We start from the raw sequence: 18,725 nt of genomic DNA on the forward strand, positions 1-18,725 counted from the left end.
ACTGACACGAGACAGTACTCTGCATTTACTCACTACTTGAGTAGCTTATAATCAAAGTATTTTTTTACTTTTACTCAAGTAAATTTTTGGATGCATACTTTTACTTTTACTTGAGTAAAATTTGGTTCAAGTAACAGTACTTTTACTTGAGTAAAATTGTTGAATACTCTACCCACCTCTGGTATTACTACATATGGGTATTACTACATATGGGTATTACTACATACGGGTATTACTACATACGGGTATTACGTCATATGGGTATTACGTCATATGGGTATTACTACATACAGGTATTACGTCATATGGGTATTACATCACTCCCTATGGTAAAGAATGTGTTGCCATCACAGCTTTGCCCACAATGCCGTGCGGTTTGTGGCGTGTGCCTGCTGTGTTCCCTCACACACATTCCTCCAGGCATTCGTCTAATTGCCCAGAACTACAGGGGCCTTTTTCACACGTCAGCCTTCATAATCACACTCGCCACAGACAACCCTGCGTCACTGGGGATCGTGGGAAATTCCCACAGGCCTCCCGCTCCTTCCCAGCAGCTCTGAGGTCAAAGTTCAGCTCTTCTTTTACGGCCTTTCCCTGTAAATGTTTATCTGGCTTGTTTCTTCGGTTGTTTGTCTCTGTACCCGCACGACGGTGGTGAGCAGCGGGGGGATTAAGTATGCCAGCGGAAAGGCATCAAACGCATCAGCACGTAGGCGGGTCCCGCCACAGGGGAGAGGGCTTGACACACTTCACTCTATCTGAACACGCCCGCTCACGCTAACCCCACCACTCAGCCAAGCCACCACTGTCTATTCATTTCAACTCAAAGAGGGATTGTGGGTAATCCTGTCTGTGCTCTTCTAGTGTTTGAGGTGGATATGGGCAATTAAGAGAGCCTTTGTTTACCCCACCTCATATCACAAACAAGACCTGCGCAGGAATACTAATGTGATTCAAAGGTGAGACACGCTCCATAAAGGCTTAAAAAGTTCAACTTCCAGACTGGAATCTCAGCTGCCTGTGATGAGCAGGGGCCATTAGACTTAGGAATTAGACTGGAATCTGAACAACGCTGTCTGTAAAACATATATACAAAATGCAACGGATTCATTTATCCATCTGTAAAAATGCAGTGTTTTATTGCCTCATCATGCATACATAGTTCCTTCAGTAAACATGTCAGAGTGCTTGTCCTTGTTCTAAACATCAGAGCCATACTACACCATTCATTATAAACATCAGGGCCACCCTACAGCACTAATTAATAAACTACACAGCCACATTCCAGAACAGTGGAACGGGGGCACTTGCTGTCAGGAATGGCAATCACGCCCGTGACCGCCAGAGGGCGCCATCACCCGAATATTAATCCGCACACCTGAACCTGATCGGCTACTCATCCACGCCCTACTTAAGGACTCTGCTCACACAGACCAGTGCGAAGTATTGCCTCCCCGTGTAGCATTACCAAGCCGTATTTACTATCCTGTCTGCATTCCTGGTTACCGATCCTAGCTCTGCCCTCTTGTCTTACGCCTGTTTGCCTAGCCCTTCTGTACCTCTGCCTGCTGCTACTGGACTGTCCTGGTTTTTTGACTCTCTGCCTGGTTTTTTGACTCTCCTTTTTGCCTTGCCCTTTTTGTACTGTTGCCTGCCTTCCCTACGGGGTCTGCTCAGTCCTTGTGTTTGATTAAAACTCCTGTTATTCCACCTGCGTATGGATCCCTCACTACCTTCGGGTACGCCACCGTTACAGAATACTTCGCCGCCTCCGGATCCAGCAGGACTGCCAGCGCTCCAAGCCGCGGTGATGAACCAGGGACGCATGCTGGGAAGCCACGAACAGCTACTCAACCAACTGGTATCCGCAGTTGATGGCTTGTCTCGCACGCTACAAGGTCTCTCCCTTACTACTGCCCAGTCAGCCGCGCCTCAGCCCTCGCCAACGCCTGTTCCCTCACCACCTGTTTCAGACCCCAGTCTGGGGCACTCCGCCCCTGTGCGTCTAGCGATCCCCGATAAGTACGATGGGTCCCCAGGTCTCTGTCAGGGGTTTCTGTTACAATGCTCGTTGTATTTTAGCATGTTGCCTACAGCCTTTCCTTCTGAAGCCGCAAAGATCGCATTCGTCATGTCACTGCTTACTGGGAGAGCCCTCAAGTGGGCTACGGCAGTTGGGGGTACGGCCACTACAGGTCAGACTTATGCTGCATTCGAACTCAGGTTCAAAGAAGTCTTCGACCACTCAGAAACAGGTCGTGACCCAGGGGAACAACTCCTGCACCTCCGCCAAGGTCGGTCGTCTGCTACAGAACACTCCCTGCAGTTCCGCACCCTCGCCGCAGCCAGCGGCTGGGACGAGAAAGCCCTACTCACCGTGTATCGCCAGAGTTTGTCTGACACGCTCCGAGCTGAACTAGCATGTAAGGACGACAACTTGTCGTTAGACGATTTGATACGCCTGTCTATCAGGCTAGATAATCTGATTCGGTCACGGAGGAGTTCTGCCGTAGCCACCACAGCCCCAGTTTCCCCCTCGTCTACCCAGCCTGAACCCATGGAAGTGGGACGCGCTCGCCTGTCACAGACCGAAAGACAACGGCGCGTCCAGGACAGACTCTGCTTATACTGTGGCGAATCAGGTCATTTCAGAGCAAACTGCCCCGCGTTGAGTGGCGGAGCGACCGCTCGAAGGGCGAGTCCTGTTATCTCCCTACCCTACGACATACGTAAGATGACTCTGCCTGTAGAAGTAATGTGGGGTGTTTCTGCGCCTGTTGTTGCAGCCCTGGTAGATTCGGGAGCAGCGGGAAATTTTATCGACCATCAGTTCGCGACCCATCTGTCTGTTCCCCTGATTCCGTGTACTACTCCATATCAAAGGGATCGACGGCAAACCTGTCGGATCGGGTGCAGTCACCGAACGCACCATTCCTGTCAGCGTGCGAGTGGGTCTGTTACACACTGAGACGGTGTCATTTCACGTCATACACTCCCCAGAACATCCCGTAGTGTTGGGGTTCCCCTGGTTAGCTCAACATAACCCCACCATTTCATGGTCGTCAGGAGAACTGGTTAAATGGAGCAAAAAGTGTCACGAGTGTTGCCTACATACAGCAGTCAGAACGACTAACATTGAAAGCCCTGTCGTCCAGACTACAGTTAGTCTCCCTCCTGAGTATGCTGACTTCTCCGACGTCTTTAGCAAAACTAACGCTGCTACTCTGCCCCCACATCGTCCCTCTGATTGTGCGATTGAGTTGATACCCGGTGCGATTCCCCCCAGAGGGCGGGCGTATCCGTTATCGATCCCTGAGACAAAAGCCATGAAGGAATACGTGGAAGAGGCGTTACAACTGGGCTACATTCGCCCCTCTGTGTCACCTGCAGCGGCTGGTTTCTTTTTTGTGGAGAAGAAGGACGGTGGGTTACGCCCCTGTATAGACTATCGCGGTCTAAACGCCGTGACGGTAAAAAACTCATATCCTCTCCCCTTGGTGCCTGCTGCAGTGGAGCAGTTACGTCGGGCCACTGTGTTTACTAAGCTCGATTTGCGCAGCGCATACAATCTTGTACGTGTAAAGGAGGGAGACGAATGGAAAACAGCGTTTATCACTACAAACGGACACTACGAATACCTAGTTATGCCATACGGTTTGGCCAACGCCCCCTCAGTGTTCCAAGCTTTCATGAATGACGTTTTCAGAGAATTGCTGAATCGCTGTGTTATAGTTTATATTGATGACATCCTGATTTATTCAGAAACCCCAGAGGACCACGTCATGCATGTCAGAGAAGCGTTGCAGCTCCTTAGAGAAAATCACTTGTACGCCAAACTGGAGAAATGTGCCTTTCATACTACGGGTGTGCACTTTTTGGGCTATTACATTAGTCGTCAGGGGGTGGCTATGGACACCGGCAAGGTGGGAGCTGTGCGTGATTGGCCACGGCCCCGGTCGGTTAAAGAACTCCAGAGATTTTTGGGTTTTGCCAATTTTTATAGGCGTTTTATTCGCAATTACAGTCTGGTTGCTGCGCCCCTCACGTCTTTGCTGAAGGGGTCTCCGAAAAAGCTGCCGTGGACTCAGGCAGCGGAGGGCGCCTTCTCGCAGTTGAAGCGGAGGTTCAGTTCTGCTCCAATTCTGAAACACCCTGACCCCGCGCTCCCTTTCGTAGTGGAGGTGGATGCTTCGGACACCGGCGTAGGGGCCGTTCTGTCGCAACGTCATGGGTCGCCCCCGAAACTCCACCCCTGTGCCTTCTTCTCACGTAAGCTCTCTTCGGCGGAGCGGAATTACGATGTGGGCAACAAGGAGTTGTTGGCGGTGAAGGCTGCGTTGGAGGAGTGGCGACATTGGTTGGAGGGGGCGGCGCACCCTTTTTTGATCCTGACCGACCACAAGAACCTCGAGTACATCAAGGCGGCGAAGCGGCTGAACGCGCGACAGGCGAGGTGGGCTCTCTTTTTCACTCGCTTTAACTATGTCATCACTTTCAGGCCAGGATCGAAGAACACCAAGGCAGACGCGCTCTCCCGTCTCTATGAGGGAAGTGACACGTCGGGGCCTCCCAAGGCGATCATCCCGGCCTCCATGGTGGTTGCTCCCGTTCAGTGGGACCTGGATACACAGATCCGGACTGCTCACCGTGACGAACCTGCTCCTGCCGAGTGTCCCCGGGGTAAGACCTATGTGCCTACTACACACCGTCAGGAGTTGATGCAGTGGGTACACACAGCCCCGACCTCTGGGCATCCGGGTATCCTGCGGACCGTGGAGCTGCTTCAGAGAAAGTACTGGTGGCCTGAGCTCCAGAAGGATGTGAAGGACTTCGTAAACAGATGCGACATTAGTGCTCGTTGTAAGACCCCCCGACGCCTGCCAGCAGGGCTACTGGTGCCTCTACCTATCCCTCAGCGGCCCTGGTCGCATCTCTCTGTTGATTTTGTGACTGATCTCCCCAGGTCCCAAGGAAACACCTGCATCCTGGTGGTGATAGATCGGTTTTCAAAGGGTTGCCGACTGATCGCTCTGCCTAAGCTGCCTACTGCCATGGAGACGGCTGAGGCTATCTTCTCCCATGTATTCCGGCTTTATGGGCTTCCTGAGGACATAGTGTCAGACCGGGGACCCCAGTTCACGTCTCGGGTATGGCAGGCCTTCTGTAAACTGTTGAATATCTCAGTGAGCCTGACGTCGGGGTATCATCCCCAGAGCAACGGGCAGGCGGAGCGTCTGAACCAGGAGATTGGCCGCTTCCTCAGGTCCTACTGCAGCGACAGGCAGAGGGAGTGGAGTCGTTTCCTGCCCTGGGCAGAGTATGCCCAGAACTCTCTCACCCACTCATCCACCGGTCTAACCCCTTTCCAGTGTGTCCTAGGTTTCCAGCCTCCCATGTTCCCATGGTCAGGGGAACCTTCAGATCTCCCTGCAGTGTCTGACTGGTTTCGTCACAGCAAACGGACCTGGGAGGCGGCCCATGTGAGACTCCGAATGGCTATCCGCCACCAGAAGATCCAGGCCGACCGCCACAGACGGGCGGCTCCCGCGTACTCACCTGGCCAGATGGTGTGGCTTTCCACCAAGAACCTCCGTCTGAAGACGCCGTGCCGGAAGTTGAACCCCCGCTACGTGGGGCCTTTCGAGGTCCTGGCTCAGGTTAACCCCGTTTCCTACAAGCTTAAACTTCCTCCTACTTACCGTATATCGTCCACCTTTCATGTCTCGTTGCTTAAGCCTGCACAGCCCTCCAGTCTGTCTCCTGACCTGCAGTCGTCCCCGCCACCTCCGCTGGACATCGACGGTGGCCCGGCCTACTGGGTGAACGAGCTCCTGGACTCCCGCAGACGGGGGCGTGTGTTGCAGTACTTGGTGGACTGGGAAGGGTACGGACCTGAGGAGCGCAGCTGGGTCGACGCCCACAAGGTCCTGGATCCCTCCATACTCCGTGACTTCCACGCTGCCCACCCGGATCGCCCTGCGCCGCGGCCCCGGGGCCGTCCCCGTCGTCGTGTCTCTCGGGTGGCTGGAGCCACCCGTTCAGGGCGGGCTGATGTCAGGAATGGCAATCACGCCCGTGACCGCCAGAGGGCGCCATCACCCGAATATTGATCCGCACACCTGAACCTGATCGGCTACTCATCCACGCCCTACTTAAGGACTCTGCTCACACAGACCAGTGCGAAGTATTGCCTCCCCGTGTAGCATTACCAAGCCGTATTTACTATCCTGTCTGCATTCCTGGTTACCGATCCTAGCTCTGCCCTCTTGTCTTACGCCTGTTTGCCTAGCCCTTCTGTACCTCTGCCTGCTGCTATTGGACTGTCCTGGTTTTTTGACTCTCTGCCTGGTTTTTTGACTCTCCTTTTTGCCTTGCCCTTTTTGTACTGTTGCCTGCCTTCCCTACGGGGTCTGCTCAGTCCTTGTGTTTGATTAAAACTCCTGTTATTCCACCTGCGTATGGATCCCTCACTACCTTCGGGTACGCCACCGTTACACTTGCACACCCCAGTGATACAGTTCCCCTGTGTACCCGGTGATACGGTTCCCCTGTGTACCCGGTGATACGGTTCCCCTGTGTGATACGGTTCCCCTGTGTGATACGGTTCCCCTGTGTACCCGGTGATACGGTTCCCCTGTGTACCCGGTGATACGGTTCCCCTGTGTGATACGGTTCCCCTGTGTACCCGGTGATACGGTTCCCCTGTGTGATACGGTTCCCCTGTGTACCCGGTGATACGGTTCCCCTGTGTACCCGGTGATACGGTTCTCCTGTGTACCCGGTGATACGGTTCCCGTGTACCTGGTAGAAGTGTTCTCCTCTGCCCTCTTTTAAATCCACAAAAAAGAACAATGAAAGAAAAACCCAACTCATATAACTTGTCTTATAAAATTTCATCTTAACCTTTCTTCTCTCAGAACAAACGAAGAACAATTTTGTTTCTATCAGAATGATGAGGCAAGAATTCACTTAGTTCACATTGAACAGAATGAGATTTTGAGGTTGGGTTCAACCAGATAACTCCCACCAACGTCAATCTCCCCTTCTCTCTTCTTCTGTGTGATTGCCACCCATTAGCTGTTCCCACTCATTTGACTATACAAAAAGACATATAGAGGGATATACGAGTCTGTTAGAACTTTAACCTATAAAACTGTGTTTCTCATTTTAAATATCACTGCATATGGTAAAAGGCCTGTCTCAATACGTGCCGTTTTCACAAGGTTTACTCTTCCCACGCCTCAGCGTTCTGTCGTCTCTGTAATTGCTCTTGTGAGTGGGGCACTGCAGCACTGGGGTGGTTATTCGTTTAATTTACTTGTACCACTCATGCCCCCTGTATTAAAATGATGGTTGGCATCATTATAGAATCAGAGTGGAGTACACATCTCCAGATTTCACACACAACTCCCAGTGAAACTCTGCTTTCTGCAGCAAACAGTCATAAAAGTTGGGTCATCACAACATCAGTTTATCAGTGCTCCAAATATTAGAAGAGGTTGATTATATTTGAATTATTTCCTGTTTGCACCCTCCTGTGCATGAGGAGGCTTCACCATCTGACTTTCTGCAAGTGTCCTGGGATACGAAGTGTCTGCAGCTGTGAACATACATCAGCTGTGCCTGCGTTTACTACTGCGAAGGGATGGATCACTTCTGCACACAGACCACACTGTTAGAATAACAATGCTATTGTTCTCCTTTCTGTGTTTAATCTGAGAGACCGAGCGAGGGAGGGAGGGGAAGAGGGAGCGAGAGAAGGAAAGAGAGAAGCGAGGGAGGGAGTGTGGGAGGGGCTTTTGAGCAGATATGTACAAAGACAGCAGGCGGCTCCTTTCTCCAATGCTGCGTGTTGAGACGGCTGGTGGTGTAGGGGGACGGCGTGTCCTGTCCTTCCTGCACAGCCACTGAGACCATGTTTTTGTCCCTCTTTTTGTCTCTCAGACTGCAACTCCATGTGGGACGCCTGGGCAGTTTGTCCTTGCGCTGTGCAAATCAATTACAGCACTAGTGTGATTCGACTTTGACAAATCCACACTGCGGGAGAAACTCCTCGAGAGATCTCCTCCTCTGCTCTCTTCTCCTGCCCAGAAGACACACTTCTTTTCTCTCAGACTAATCAGTCACGCCTCAATCCTTTCTGCTGGCAAACTGTTTGGTATAGTAATGCAGATCAGGCTACACCTCGCACTACAGCCATCTGTGTAAGCGGACTTTCAGACCGACTCCAGCCAAGCAGGCGTACTGTGCCGTCAGCGACTTACATGACCAGAACCCAAACAGACCCTGGGCTTGAATGACCTCACATGCTTGTCCTTAGTCTGACAGCTCAGCACAGAAAGGGCCACTCTAGCTGCGTTTCTCCGTCTCTCGTTCTCTTCTATGTACTTTTACATATCACATGAATCAAGTTTGGCCAACAGTAGCCATGGAGCCCCGTGCCCAGAGTGTCAGGATATTAACATAATGGAAGTGCATTAGACCAAACTACAGTGTAAATCTGCACCCAATTCAGACCTGTTACCAGACTGAAATGAACATAAACTCATTACAGCAGAACAGGACGATGCTGATGAAGTTTTGAAACACTGGTTGAATCCTTTCATTTAAGAAAGAGCTGCAAGTGAGAAGTGGGATATAAGTGCCTTGTTTCAAACGGCTCGGATCCAGAGCAAAGCCAATGCTTATGCTGGATGAAACCATCACTCCAGCTTTTGTTCCCAATGCTCCAGCTGTTTCTAGAGTAATCATGGATCACTCGCTCTTGTTCTATACTACACTCTTGTTTTCATACAAGGGTGCCAGTGCCTCACTAATCCCTCTCCAATCAGCAAGCAGAAGCTGTCGTTCACAACGAGATCACAAACGCAGCGCTCTGCCGTTAGCCCCACGACTCTCCCAAGAACAGACGAGGGAGTTCAGATCTCCATGTGGAAACAAAGTGTTTCAGGCATGCTTCTCCCTCTCTCTCTCTCTCTCTCTCTCTCTCTTTTGTTCTTTCTTCCCTCTCTCTGTTTTGGTGCAGCTCTTATTTGTCACTTAAGCTCTCAGGAGGAGTGAAGGAGAGCAGTGGAGGTTCATCTGGTCTCAGCATCTCAGTAGATTTCTAATCCAGCAGTGTGGGTCTCTAATACAGCGGCGTGGGTCTCTAATCCAGCGGCGTGGGTCTCTAATCCAGCGATATGCGTCTCTAATCCAGCGATATGCGTCTCTAATCCAGCGATATGTGTCTCTAAAGCAACGGTGTGGGTCTCTAATGCAGCGATGTGGGTCTCTAATACAGAGGTGTGGGTGTACAGCAACGTAGTTCTGATTCCAAAATGACAAATGTGAAAGTAAATTTAAACTCACAGGAACTCTAACAAAATCCAGGAAAAGTCTGGACTGAGCACGACCAGGACCAGCGTGAGCAGAACCAGCATGAGCAAGACCCCCATGAGCTCTGAAGAAGGAGGAAACGTCACAGGGGCATGACGGCCCATCTAATCACGTCGTCGCTGGACTGTTCACGAGTGACGATGAGTGCAGATAAGGACATGATGAAGAAACAGGGGACTCGGGCCTCTCTTGCGCTATTGACATCCCTCGTGATTCTGCAAGATATCGCAAATTAATCCTGGAGTCAAAAAAAAAACAAAAAACAAAAGCACTCATGATATTTATCAGCCATGACCAAACCAGTCAGGGAATTACACTGGTCTTATCATTCACTATTAATGCTTCATCAAGGGAGCTTAATTGACTTATGAATGCATAATTTAGTTACATTCGGATGAGCAACTAAGGAGCTGGAGTCTGAGCGCTGGTCTCAGAGGAACAGCAGCGAGCTGCCGACGCCACTGTGGAGGTTATTAGTCCCAGCCTTTAAAATCAAGAGACCATCCCAAAGCTCCTGCAGAGAGAGACGGGCATCTGGAGAGACCGTCCTACCAGACGGGCAAACGACAAATCTATTACAACACAATGATGCTTCCTTCAGGATGAGAAATCCCCAGGTACCTCCGGGAGGAAAACACACGTAGACAGCATGAAGGGCTGAGCAGACCAGACCTGATCACACATGTTTAGCCTGAGAGGTTCATGTCTGAGCACCATGATAATGGGAATGAATCCCATGTTCTATAATAAATCTTGCTTTATGGATTTTTAGGTAACTAAAAAGCATCATGTGAAAAAGAAAGTTTGAATAAGCTCAGAAACTCAAACATGCTCTTTCCCTCTGTCACTGGACCTGGTGAAATGCACAGAGAAGCTGCTGTGTTTTCGGCTGGTACAGTCTACACATGTATTTTCATATTTGTTATGTTTTGCTCAGTGTCTGGAGATTTTTGTTGACAAATTAGTGAAGTAAGTGAATTAATCTGACAGACAGCACTGAGCAAGTATCTGTGAAGATGTAGAATTTATCCATATTTGTTGTGTGTTTGTGTGTGCATATGTGTGTTTGTCTGTGTGTATGAGGATAATTAGCATTGCAAAGTGAAGCCAATTAGCTCTATGCAAAACACCATTTTCAGCTCCATGAAGCCCCAGTGTTAAATTGCCTTTTCTCCACTGCAGAGCTGGATTTCCTCCTAATGAACTGCTGACAATTGTGGGGCAGAAGATTAGTAGTCTTATGGGTGGAGGGTGGAGGTGGTGGAGGTGGTGGTGTGGAGGTGGGGCTGTTGCAGTCAGGAATAGGAAGATAAAGCCTGCGTCGCCCCCAGCTGGGATGCGGAAGGTAAGCCAGCAGGTCAGGAGATAACCACACTGCCGTTCAATCTCCCTCACCAGTTCACACAGCGGGGGAGCAGAACGCGGCTACGGGTGAGCTCAGGTTCTATCAGGCAGCGTGGAGCTCTCACGGCTCCTCCTGTAGGCCAGGTGAAGGAAGCAGGAGGCCCCCCTCTGGGTGGTTCCTCAAGGACCAGGGGCCCATACATGGGCACTGCCGAGGACTCCTGGACAACCTCCTGGCAGTACTGTAGATGAGTATGTAGATGAATGACTTCCTATGTGTTATGTTAGAAATATGTTTATTCCTGCTAGAGACTGAATGAATGAACAGCGTCTTTGACCTCAAATACAGAATCTGTACTGCTCTGGGAGAAAATAAATCCATCTAACACATTTTACCCCATCTCACGCATTTACCCCATCTAACACATTTACCCCATCTCACGCATTTACCCCATCTAACAGTTCTTAGCGATCAGCTCCTGGCATTGGCTGGTTTTCTATTCCTATATATCACCTTCTCCTTTCTTACATCAATCTAGGTGTTGCTCAAACTACAGAGCGAGAAAAGGAACCAGGGCAGATATTTAAATAGATGTGACTCACGCGGTCCGATATTTAATGTGTCCTCAACTGGGCCACATTTTTGGTGCTGTGATCACGCCTGGCCATAATCTGATCTCAAGTTCCGCAGAGGAAGGGTTAGCTGCATCACCTGCTCTGTGGTGTAATCACCACGAACCTGTGGACACCGCAGAAGATTCGCACGCAGCCTCTCACGCAGGTGATGGCCCCGTGGGCACCAACATGCCCACTCTGTAACTCTGCAGTTCAATGCAATAATGTCACAGAGAGGAGTGGGTGATGCGTCCGAGATGCTCGTCAACGTGTCCTGTGAAATGCGTCGGTTTTCTCTCTGTATTCTTGCCCTTATTTCAGGGTCACTGACAGGAAGCCCCACCACGAGCAGACAGACCGATGTTGCACACAGCACCTGTGGCACACGCCAGGGTGTGTTTTAGTGTGCGTTTCAGGAGTGGAATACAAAACCTGCCTAGCGAAAGAGAGAGTGAGAGAGTGAGACAATGAGAGAGAGAGACTGAGAGAGTGTGACAGACAGACAGACAGATAGACAGATAGATACCTTGCCACTTGTGGAGGGCACTAGAGAGGTCTTCTCTAATTGCACTGGGGTGCATTTCCCAAAACGTTCGTAACTAAGTAGCCTACTTCGTAACCTCATACTTACGAATATTCTTAAATTTATGAGTGTTTCCTGAAACTCTTAATAACTTACGTCGTTCGTAAGTTAAGAATCTCCGGACCCATTCGTAACTAAGTACTTCTTAACTCGAAGCTCACGTGCAGTTCTACCTCAAAAAGGACAGGCGCTAATTTCACTCGCGCTGGTTTTAAGCACGGCATTACAAACTGTGTGTTTATGTGTATAATTAGCCTAGTATTTTCTTTTGAAGTAATTACATTGCATATACCACATTAAGTGTCAACAAAAATCAAATGTACTACTTTGAATTATTTAGCATTAGCTGATATGTTCCCAATATTTAATTAAACCTCTCCGTTCATCATCGTGCAGTTAATAGCATTTCAGACTTTCACAATTAATGTATTCTTTGAAAGAAATGGCAACAAGTTGGCCTATTAAGCTTGTTTTAACTTAACCAATAAAATTGATTGATTAGCACATATAAGTAACTTGGATTAAGGCTAGCAATTGTGCTTGTGTGATGAACATGACAGCTCTTCAAAGAGTATTGGCTTTGAATAGAAGACATAATTTAAGACGACGTAATACACAAAGCCATGTAGTTCGCTTGAATGCAGTATTTTGCAGTGACAGCCCTCTGATTTTATGCCACAGGTGGGTTTCTGCAGACTGTTGGTGATGCCCACAGACTGATGCAAAACTGATGTATCTAAATGTGTGCATGCTGTTACTAAAGCATTGCTTCACCATGCAGCAATGTATATAAAGTTTCCAAGGACTAGGGATGCATTACATAAAACCAAAATTGGTTTTCATGCAATTGTAAACATTCCTGGAGTTGTTGGTGCAGTAGACGTCACTCAGATCCCCATACACACTCCCAGCCTCTTGAGCCCAATCTACACCTGCTGTAAGGGCTTCTCTGCTTTGAATGTACAAGTAATATGTAACCACCAAGGCCTCTTTATGGACATTGTGGCCAAGTGGCCTGGGAGTACTCATGACTCCTTCATCTGGGCCAATTCTGGAGTGTGTCAGATGGCTAGGGATGGTGCATTTGATGGTGGACATGTACTAGCTGACAGTGGGTATCCACTCTGACGCTATATACTCCTGTATCAAATCCCCTGGTGCCCCTTCAGTAGCTGTGGGGCCCAGTATCCCCAGTGGCACTTGTGGACATTTGACCTCCACCAGTCTTAACCCTTTTCCTTTCTGAGTTCTGTCCCCTTATTTTGACTTGACTACAGAAGTCCTGCCACATGCCTGATCTCTTAATTCCACTACATGCACTGATATTCTTGGCAATATTGTCCCAATTTTGCTTTGTTTTTTTTTCTGAATTTGAGGAACTTCCTCGAGCTTTTGAAAATAGTCTACTTTTGTTTTTGGCTCAGTTCACTCGACAGAAAGTTTCATTTTCTCTGCTTGTTTGCCATGGTTTTGAATAACGTGTGAAAGGTTAATTGTGAGCCCTATTTATATCCTTGATAAAAGCCTACGATTGGTCAGAATTACAAAGGTAAAAATTTTTTAGTTCTACTCATTTTTTCTGATACTTGAAATTGCAATACTTATTAGTTGTTAGTTTTTATGATTGTCATTGTGCCAATGATACTTTTGAATTGTAATAATGAAAAAATGTATGTAAATAGGTGGTTCGGTTTTTGACTAGTGGAGCTTTTCCAGTGCAGATGCAGAGGCAGAGTCAACTAAGAACTAAGAACTACTTAGAGACTAAGAAGGCTTTTGGGAAACACTCATAAATTTGGTGTTCTTAAAGTTACGTTATTCTTAAAGTTGTCCGTACATTTCTAAGATCATTCGTTTTTCTGGAAACGCACCCCAGTTCTCTATTCCAATATGATATCATATATATAAGATGTATGATTAAAATCACATCAAATCATTAGCACATTCTGGAAGACACCAAACACCAAAACTCCCTTCCCATTACTCTGAATGATCATCAAAACTACCCATACTTAGAATGATCATCAAACACACTTTCCTAAAGATAACAAAACATTCAACTGTTAAGATCAAACATAACATAGCCAGATCCACACAAGAGCTAGAAGCCATTGCTGAGACAAAAGGTCTGTTATTGAGGACATGAGTGCTGTCCCTACCATTCTGAAGAGCCTATCATGAGAGCACACGTCCCTGAAGGACAGAAACACACACAAATCAGGCTGCATTGCTACCACACATCTTCTTTGTGACTTTAAATCAATAATCACAAACGCTGATCCAGCAACATAGGGTTCAGAACAGGAACTCACATACACACACACACAAACCCTGGACAGGGCACAAGGACACACACACACACACACACCACCCCTGGATATGGCAACACTCCATCAGAGGGTATACGCACAAACACACACCAACCCTGGACAGGGCACCAGGTCACACACACACCACCCCTGGATATGGCAACACTCCATCACACACACACACACACACACACACACACACACACACACACACACCAACCCTGGACAGGGCACCAGTCCCTTACAGGACACACACTCACCAACCCTGGACAGGGCATCAGTCCCTTACAGGACACACACTCACACACACACACACACCAACCCTGGACAGGGTGGCAGTCCATCACAAGACACATACAATCACACCAGGCCAATTTAGAGACACTCATCAACCTAATACGTCTCTCTTTTCAACACAGCAGCAACCAGAGGATCCCGCTTGCTGTGCGGTTTCATTCCCTCGCGCTGTTTGTCTGGTTTCGTGTTTTCAGTACAGGATCATTTGCAGTCCATTTGCCTGTTCAGTTCTTCCGATACAGGACCAGCTGTAATCCACAGGCCTGCTCTGTATTTCCAGTTGTACCTACCTGTCTGTTTCTTGACGCGTGTGTCAATGATGGAGACTGAAGGATTCCTCCAAACAGGTCCAACCACACAGGCAGCCCGTCACGTGTGGCTCCAGACTCCAGGCACAAGAACCTCTTGTTATGCACCCATAATGTTGATATCACCGTAGAAGTCCAGATCCCCCAGGAAGGGATGACCTGCAGAAGAGTGACATGTTATTAGGAACTCCACTTAATGTGCTGATGTGTGGTCTATGAAAATTTGCTTTTCAATGACCTGCCATTTTTTGCTTTTTTACCACAAAGGCATTTTATTATTTTATTTGGCCCCAAAGGATTACCCAGACTGCATCCTGAATCTTGACTGATGGAAATTTATATTATATATATATATATATGTGCTATGTTGAATCACATCACAATGGTAAAAAGTCTGGACTTCCTCATTTCAGCCCCGGTGAGCCAGTCTGGAGGAGGTGACAGGACCTGTGGAAGGTGCAGGTCACCTTGGAGAAGGCGGAGAAGTACTAAGGCACTGGGACAACACTAAGGCACATCCAGCCCTGTGGTTGGCTGTTGACTTGCAGCGTGTCACGGCAGGGCCAGGTGCCGATTGGTTGCAGAGGGGGACGAGGCTGTGTGTCCTCCTTCTGTGTCCCGTCACCCAGAGCTTCAGCGAGATGAAGGTTACGCTGTGGTGGGTGGAGGGAGGAGGGAGTGAGGGTGCAGTAAATGAAGCAGGACTCAAGTGGGAGGGGCGTGAACCTGATGAGTCCTGTGGAGAAAGACGAGACTGAGCCACTGGGATGGAACCGAAACATCTGGAGGGTGGAGGGAGGCCTGGACCAGAGGGTGGAGGTGAGAGAGCAGATGAACGGTGCTCCACAGGACGATAGCAAGGTCAGACGAGTCCAAGCCCTGGGAACCGAGAGTTGGTTTTGGAGGATGGACGTGAACTTTGACGATGGCCTAGGAGAAGTTGAAGCTGTGACCAGAAGGCACTTTGCTCAGCATGGTAGAAGGCTGAGGAGTTCTACAGCTCAAGTTTCGATTAAACGCCAGACGTGCGGCTGCAGGAGGAGGAGGGGAAGCCTGTGCAGAAACAGGACTGCTCTCCCTTGCCCACGGAGATGCTGCTTAGCCATCCGATTAGCCCTTTGATTTACACACTTGATGCAGTGAAGTAAACAGAAACACTTTCACTGTTTGGAGTTTGTTTTTTTCATTCTGCACAACTTTTCTAGGTAATAGATCCGAAGAGCAAAACTAAACGAAAGAATGTAAACTCTGTGTGTGTGTGTGTGTGTGTGTGTGTGTGTGTGTGTGTGTGTGTGTGTGTGTGTTGTGTGTTTTGGAGGCGATGGTTCAGCAGTTCTCTACACAGACCAAGAGTTGCAAGACCAAGGAAGGCAAAACTACAAGCAGACAGGGAATTATGGGTAAACAAGGGAGAGACAGAATTCTGTGAACGTGTTCTGTGAAAGAAAAGTGTAGCTAGATAACAACAGAGGGGATAAGAAAAATACACATAAGAAAAAAACATTTCAGAAAGAGAATGAAGTAAAAGTGGAGGAGGCGTGTGCTGAGAGGAGTGTTGGTGCAGCTGAATCACAAACACAGCCATCAGAGCGGTGGAACAAACTCCAGCGAATTTCAGTCTACTCTTCAACAGTAACATAGTCAAAAACCCTTGCATTTAATTGTCCAGTCTGTTAAAATACAACTTTTGTCCTTTAGAATTTCATTTGTTGTACTTCTCTATGTTTTATTTCCTACCACTGGAGCACATTTCTTTTTTACTGAAAGAAAATTCTTTTCTCAAAGTAACCTTTTAAAGGTTCAGTTCTAGCTTGAGTAACAGGTATTTGTAGAAAAGATTCACTGACTTTCACGGTCTAACTACATAACCTTCCGATTACATATTAAAAGTCTTTCCTGTTTCCCAGTTTCTTGCAGCTCATTATGTTTCAGGACTCTGGGGAATTATGGAACGCAGTGCTGCTTTAGATTTTCCAAACACTTAGCTAACACTTAACTGGCTCTACTCTCGTTGTCCATGTGGTAGTGTTGATGTAAATCAGTTTGGCAGTTTTGTAGTGTTTGTTGTTGCTCTATTGGACTAAAACTCGCTTCTCTTCTCTCCAGTAGTCACTGTATTCTTCAGTGATTCATTATTACATACAGTATAAAAAATACAACGTGCACTGAATCTGATACTCATTACGGCACTACTGTGAACATATTAGAAGATCAACAAATCTAAACGAAGTGTCAACGCTGTACAAATGCATGTCAATATCAATGGTATACTTGATATACAAACAAACTCGTGCAAATTTTGATTGTGACTATGGGAGGAGCCAGTGAACTCCGCAGCCCCTCCCACCACATGGGATCTTAGGAACTGAATCTTCTGATTGGTGCAGGCCCGTTGTGACGTCGGCAGCTTTTTATTGGTTTTTCTCTCTAAAAACGCGACTGCAGACTGTTAAGGATGTCTCTTTCCAGTAAAAACAACTAAAAGTGTTTGTTCATCTCTAAATAAAGCGGCATTTAAATACTATTGTTGCTGAGTTAAAAAGAACATAATCCATCAAAAGTCTAAATTTCATTAAATCTTGGCAAAAGTACTGGAATGCATATTTCTACTCGTACTTACCTTAATCTTCCTCTGGACGATGAATGAGTAGAACGTGATGAAAGGAAGCAAGCACGCGAGTCCCCAACGGGGTTAATGACACGGAACATGCGCGTGCACTAAAAACAACTAAAAGACAACGTAACGTTAATGACCGACAACCGGCCATATAAACGCAAAACGTGTACAAAGTAGCAACTTACTATCAGGACATCCGGGTAACACAACGAACGAAACGTGCCACAAAACACAACAGAAAGAAAACGTGCACGTGAACACCATCAGCGCAGGCCGCAGGCGAGCTGCGTCACACGCGCCCCATATCAAAATAAACTTTATATGATGGGAATCAGAAGAAATAACACAATAAAAATAAACTCTGCAGAAAGTGTCACCCTGAACTCAAGATAAACAGGAACACCGCTGATGCATCTTGCTTCTTTTCTACAATGATACACTTGTATGTCAATGTGAAATATATCTAGAATATTTCATAAGTGAAGTGTGAGGGTCTGCTGTTTATTTCACTCATACTGTGTCACATTAGCTCGTTGTATTTTAAAATATTAAAATAGCTCAGTGACCCAGTTTATAAAACAAGCCATCTCCTTGTGTGTGCCCAGAGGGTATCTACCCCCAAAATGTCCATATAATAAAGGGAAATAATATATATAAATATAAACCCTTCTAAGTCTGAAGCAGCACACCGATGGAGTTCAACATTAAGATAATCCTTCAGTAGTCCCACATTGGGGAAATTCACAAACTGACATGCATTTTCTCCAAGGCTGATGCCTCTATGGCTTCCTCAGTGCATCAGTAAGAAAGTCTGGATGTGAACCTCATCTGTGGTAATGGACCATAAATACTGGGGTTTCAATGGAGCAAGTGTGATTTTGTTGTAAACCATATAAATGCCCTAATTTCATTTGTAATAGCAATGGAAGGAAAATAACTAAATAAATAAATAAAAATAAATCGATTTATTCAAAAAGCACCTAATCATAAGTGCTTCTCATATTTGCATATTTCATCTTGCAAAAATATTAAATTCACCCTTTTAAGTTGAAGTCAATTATAAAAATTGGCACAGTTCAATATGACTGGCATGCAGAAAGACGGAGTAAGAATCGGGTCTTGGTGTTCTTCTGAAGAGGATTATCAATCTGTTGGAGTACCTGTTAGTAGACTGTGTCTAAAAGTGTGCTGGCCTTTACTACTTGATGCCCTGCAGGACGCATGTTGGACTGTGTTCTCTAGTCTTCAGTGACTTCCATTCAGTACATATTCTT

General features: G+C 47.4%; 1 long non-coding RNA gene across 4 annotated transcripts in view; it reads right to left on the reverse strand.

The window, feature by feature from the left end:
• LOC143526246 (uncharacterized) overlaps window positions 1-17,750 on the reverse strand; it is a 33,805-nt gene extending 16,055 nt beyond the window's left edge. The window contains exons 1-4 of one of the 4 annotated variants that reach the window (XR_013133840.1): window positions 17,637-17,750; window positions 17,455-17,562; window positions 14,817-14,993; window positions 10,847-11,773 (exon numbers count right to left, since the gene is read on the reverse strand). This is a non-coding gene — a long non-coding RNA (uncharacterized LOC143526246). The other 3 variants (XR_013133841.1, XR_013133839.1, XR_013133842.1) reach the window with 3 other exon arrangements.
• Window positions 17,751-18,725: the final 975 nt, after the last annotated feature.

The sequence above is a fragment of the Brachyhypopomus gauderio genome, chromosome 10, assembly GCF_052324685.1.
Source record: "Brachyhypopomus gauderio isolate BG-103 chromosome 10, BGAUD_0.2, whole genome shotgun sequence".
Classification (NCBI taxonomy): Eukaryota; Metazoa; Chordata; class Actinopteri; order Gymnotiformes; family Hypopomidae; genus Brachyhypopomus; species Brachyhypopomus gauderio.